Here is a 6,000-nt window from a genome sequence, read left to right on the forward strand (position 1 = left end):
ATGCTTCACAGTGTGATGCACTCCCTGATCACTCTGGAATGCACTCCCTGCTGAAATAAGAGCCTCCCCCATCTCTGACAACCTCTTAAAAGTCTCTAAAGAGACATTTATTCACCCAAGCTTTTTAACTAGACTTTTAATTGTTTTTTAAATTATTTTAGGGTTTTAATTTCTGTTTTAATTTGTTTATGTTGCTTCAAACTGCCCAGAGACTAATGTTTGGTGCGGTGCACAAATACAACAATTAATTAATTAATTAATTAATTAATTAATTAAGTGAGCAGTTGGGAGCCATCCATACTGCTACAGGCTCCTACAGAATGGGTTAGATCTGTGGATTCTAGATGTGGTTACACTCACCCAGAAGGAACAGGTACACAGTCTGACAGAACTTCTGAGTCCAACCATCTATCAGATACCTCAGGTGGAAGCAGTGGCCAGGAGTGCTTTTTATCAATTTCGGCTAATAGGCAAACTGCCCCCTTTCCTAAAAGAGAGTGATCTTATAACTACTACAATGCACTCTACTCTGGGCTGCCTTTGTACATACTGTAGTCCGGAAACTGCAAGTGGTGCAGAATTCTGCTCCAGGCCATCAGAAGAGACCATATTACTCCTGTTTTGAAAGAACTACACGGGCTGCCAATACGTTTCTGGGCAAAATACAAGGTGCTGTTTACTACCTATGAAGTCCTTAATGGCTTGGGCTCAGAGCATTTAAGAGAATGTCTTCTTTGTTATGAACTCCACCACCTAGTAAGATTGTCAGTGGAAGTTTGTCTGATGGTGCCGCCAGTTCGATGGCGACTCAGAGGCGCGCCTTCGCCATGGTTGCCCCAGGGCTGTGGAACACACTTACTGCTGAAATTAGACTTAAAACCAGGAGGAAATGATACACAAAATGTACAATAATATTTATTCAAATAGTAATATAATAAGACATCTAAAATCAGTAAAGCAGAATAAAATCTAACCTGAATCTAAGCTTTTGGGGTAGATTTTATTCTCTTTTACTGATTTTAGATGTCTTGCTACATTACTATTCGAATAAATATTATTGTACATTTTGTATATCATTTTCTCCTGGTTTTAAGTGCTTTGCCTGTTACACTGGTCCAGGCTCACCTTGTTTTTTCTGGAAATTAGAACGACTCCATCCCTGACAGTTTTTAGAAAACAATGAAAGATGCACCTTTTCAGCCAGGCTTTTAGTTGAATGTTTACATCTCTTGGTTTTAAATAGTTTTTAATGCATTCTGTATGTCTTGCTTTTTGCTTAAAGTTTTACGTCTCTTGGTGTTAAATAGTTTTTAATGCATTCTGTATGTCTTGCTTTTTGCTTAAAGTTTTGGCCATTTTACTTTTGTGTTAATCGCCCTGAGACTTTTGTAGTAGGTGGTATGCAAATACATTAAATAAATAAATAAATAAATAAATAAATAAATATGTGCCAGTGCTTAAGAGCCAGTAGCTGTGTGCAGTGTTCCCTCTATGGTGTGCCCATGAGCGCACACTCATACACTTTTTGATGTACTCTTAGTTAATTTTAGATCCTGCTCAGGTTGAATCAGGTAGGCCCCACTCTGAATGCATGTGCACACACATTGCTTTAATACTGCGTCCCAGGACAAAACTTATTCTGCACACAGATGAAATTTTTTTAGAGACAACACTCGTGTATGTGTGTGTGTGTGGTTCAGAACTGTCCAAATTAGGGTGTGGAACACGTCAGCCAGTGAAACTTACTGGCTAAACATGGATAAGATTGTGCTGCAAAACAAACAGGGCAAAAATGAAAGGGGGTGACAAGATTTAGATTTACTGGTGAAATAATTGTCTAGGAAAGTCCAAGAAAGACGTTTAGGAACATTAAATAAAGAATTTCCTTTTCTTTCTTAACTAAAGGAGATTTATGGGCACAAAGACACCTGATTTATAGGAACACTTCCTAGGAATTCAAGAAATCCATTTCTGGTTCACTTAAGTTTCTCATGAACCTGCCACTAAAAATTGTACTTTTGTGCAACTGCAATTTGCATAAGAACATTTCAAACTCATTTCAGAGGAGTCTTCTCCTCCTGCTGCTGACTTCCTGGCTTCCTTTTAAGGAAACAAACTGAGTCACTGGTCTTTGTTACTCAAGTCTGGCATTCCCCTTTAGAAAATGCATAGTGTTTGCTTTTTAAAAAGCAAAAAAGTATTAGAAGACAGCTTAGATAGGTAGATGGCTAGGCAGGTAGGTATTAGTACTTGCTTAGGGAGAGTTTACTTCTGCAGGAGCTCTCCCAGACAGCAGGCTTTTCTGTGAGGATTTACTGCAAGTTCCAATTTGTCAAAAAACAAACAAAAAAACAACACAAAAAGTGAATAATTTTTTACCCTGGACATAGATTGGGCTAGGCTTTAACACACAAAGAAAAACCCAAATTGTGTGTGAAGCGCTCCCCAATATCTTGCATGGATTATTTATTTATTTATTTATAATATTTATACCCCACCCTCCAGTGCACTACTGCTCGGGACGGCTCACAACAATAAGACAGACAGAAGATACAATAAAAGTAATAAAATTAACTAGATTAAACAAACAAAAAGTTGTCCGATTAAAAACCACAATCATTATTAGGTTCAAATTAAAACTGAAAAATTATAAAAAGCTAAAGAACCTACCAGATATAACAAAATAAATAAATAAATAGAAATAAAATTAAAATGGAGCACTAAAAGGCCTCCTTTTTAAGGTGCATTATAATATGTTTAAAAACACTGAGGGAGGGATGAATCTTTGGCATGAACCTGGCAAATGTGCAAATGCACACCCTCCATTTCGAGCTAAAAGCCCCATCTGGAAATGCTCCAGGTGGTGCATATAGCAGGAAAATGCTCAGGCTATTAGATGAGGTAACTTGAAAACAAGGGTGGCCACCTCCTTAGGGGTGACCTGGGACACTTACAACATTAAATGCCCCCACAAAAAGTATTTGCCCTTGCGACCCCAGTGAAGCACATTTCCATATCCAAATGCATGCATTTGTTATAAAAGGCATACAACGTCCCTGCTGTTTAAATTATCAGTCCTCAAACAGCTATACAGCAAGTTATACAGATAACGAATTCCTTATGTGACAACTGTCATGTGGTTAGAAGAGTGAAGGAAAACAACTCAGCAGCTGGTCCAAAGCACCATCTGACCCACAGATAAGTTGACAGAGTCAAACATCTGGAGGAAAAGGTTTGTCACATGGGGGGCAACACATTACCCTCTTATATTCATTTAAGTGAAAGAAAGGAGAGAGGGAGGGAGGGGGGAGAGAGAGACTGACTGGCTGGCTGCGGGTTGGAAAGGGAAGGACTTGGTTGGTTTGTGCACATTTCTCAGCTCAGCTCAATTGGGAAGAATTTGAATACAATATTTTAAAATCTTGTATCTCTTAAGCAAGCAAAGCAACAAGAAAATTAATTAATTACTTTGGCATTTCCTCACTAGTAAACCTCTCTCTCTCTCTAACATTGTCTCAATCCAAAGTGACTGGAAACCATTTTTGAAACAAAGCCCTAATTCCAGGATTGGTCGCACCACAGAAATCCTCACATCAGTTGTACACAAGGGCCATGTGGTTAAATATTTGCAAAACCTTGCAAGAATACTTGCAAGGTTTGTGGAAAGTCTGGCCCTGGCTGGCATGTGCAGCTAAAGAGCTAACAGGTACGTGGGCTGCAAAAAACCAGCACATGAAAACTCCAATAAGCTGCTGCTTGTCAGAACAGAACAGGGATGCTCTGGATGAAGCAGTTCTTCACCAGAGATATATAATAGCTAGCTATTCTACAGAGATGTGTTGCCCAGACTAAATTGCAGGAAGTGTTGAAAGCTGAATCCTCTTTCTAACTGACAAGGTTTGGGTATAGCACCAGAGTCACACGTCACACCTAAACACTGATAACAGAATCTGTTAGATCTTCTCTCCACTAAACGCGTGAAAGGAAGCCCAGGATCACACCCCTAGTCCTGCCCCCTGACCTTGGGTGCATTTAGAAAAGATCTACAAGGAACCTCTAAACATGAACAGCTGTATAGGAACAGAAGAACAGCCCTGCTGGATCAGGCCCAAGGCCCATCTAGTCCAGCATCCTGCTTCACACAGTGGCCCACCAAATGCCGCTGGAAGCCTACAGGCAGGAATTGAGGGCATGCCCTCTCTCCTGCTGTTACTCCCCTGCAACTGGTACTCAGAGGCATCCTGCCTTTGAGGCTGGAGGTGGCCTCTAGCCCTCTGACTAGTAGCCATTGATAGACCTCTCCTCCATGAAGTCATCAATTCCAAACCCCTCTTAAAGCCATCCAGGTTGTTAGCTGTCACCACATCTTGTGGCAGAGAATCCCACAAATTGATTATGCGTTGTGTGAAAAAGTACCTCCGTTTGCTGGTCCTAAATCCAGCTGTTCAGGTGTACTGGAGCACCTCGCAGTTTTCAAGGGCCATTGGGCCGAACAAGCAGGCCAAGCGGTTGCTCCTGCTCCACTTGCTGCCACCACCACGAGGATGGGGGAGGCCTACTTGGGTGTGGGGGAGGCACATGGTGGCTAGAATTGTTCACATTTTTGGTGCCGCAGTTCGGCACTACAGGGCAGGGCAGGCACAGGGCAGGTGCAGGAGGCCCCCCTGGGCCTTTGGAGGCCTCACTGGACCTTGAAGGCCACAGACCAGGGCCCCAAGATCCGGGGATAAGAACGCCTCTGTCACCAGCTATCACACAAATCAAAAGGCAATTAGCCTCGCACCCTTCCCTCTATTGGGAATGTCTAATCAGACCCGAGTTAGCTTCTGAGTTAACCTCAAGGTTGCTCTGTCCAAAGAGTGACCCTGTTATTCCCACCCCCCGCTTTGGTTGCCTCAAACAAGCTAAACTAATCACCTCAGCAGGGAAGCGGATAAGGTACTGCGGAACGCCACCCCCACCCCCACCCCCTTCCCCAACAAAGCAGGGTGATGGCCAAAGAAACTCAGAAGATATGCTCATTAAGAAAACCTGATCCGTTTACTGGGTCTTTTCGACCTGACAGATAAGCCCTTGCACATCCATCCAGTCCATTTACATACAGGTTGTTTTTGACCTTTTCACATCATGTACTTATACTAGCACAACCAACAAAGACAATGGATTGTTTTGAGATCCACAATAATTCCCCTCCTCAGGCAGGAGGAGCGGTCAGCATTTTGCCCCAGGGCATGTTTGGGGCTATAACTGGCCCTAGTTTCATGAACCAGTGTGCTTCCTTTGGTCTTTCTTTCTTTCTTTCTTTCTTTCTTTCTTTCTTTCTTTCTTTCTTTCTTTCTTTGATTTATATACCGCCCCTCCGAAATAGCTCAGGGCGGTTTACAATTAAAACAGAAAACATTAAAAACAATTAAAACAGAGATACAAATATAAATACCAATTTAAAACAACTTAAAAAACAATTAAACTATCAAAACAATTAAAACCCTGAAAACCTGGTATTAAAACTATTAAAACTGATTAAAAACCCTGAAAGGCCAGGCCAAACAGATAGGTTTTAAGGGCTCTCTTGAAGGACAGTAAAGAGTCAAGATTACGAATTTCCGCCAGGAGTGCATTCCACAGTCCAGGAGCAGCTACAGAGAAGGCCCGCCTCTGAGTCGTCACCAAACGAACCGGTGACAACCAGAGACGGACCTCCCCAGATGACCTTAACGTGCGGTGGAGATCATGTAAAAGAAGGCTCTCTCTAAGATATCTCGGACCCAAGCCGTTTCAGGGCTTTAAAGGTAATAACCAGCACTTTGTATTTTGCCCGGAAACATATTGGCAGCCAGTGTAACTGTTTTAAAACAGGCATCATGTGGTCTCTCCGGGTTGCCCCAGAGACCAATCTGGCTGCCACATTCTGAACTAACTGAAGTTTCCGGACTACGTACAAAGGCAGCCCCACGTAGAGCGCATTGCAATAGTCAAGCCGGGAGGTTACCAGCTGATGCA

At 42.2% G+C, this 6,000-nt stretch overlaps 1 long non-coding RNA gene across 1 annotated transcript in view; it reads right to left on the minus strand.

Moving 5' to 3' along the window:
- LOC128342128 (uncharacterized) overlaps positions 1-4,934 on the minus strand; it is a 59,101-nt gene extending 54,167 nt beyond the window's left edge. The window contains exon 1 of the long non-coding RNA XR_008314785.1: positions 4,417-4,934. This is a non-coding gene — a long non-coding RNA (uncharacterized LOC128342128). The remainder of the gene's footprint in view (positions 1-4,416) is intronic.
- Positions 4,935-6,000: the final 1,066 nt, after the last annotated feature.

This window comes from Hemicordylus capensis, chromosome 1 (genome assembly GCF_027244095.1).
Source record: "Hemicordylus capensis ecotype Gifberg chromosome 1, rHemCap1.1.pri, whole genome shotgun sequence".
NCBI lineage: Eukaryota > Metazoa > Chordata > Lepidosauria > Squamata > Cordylidae > Hemicordylus > Hemicordylus capensis.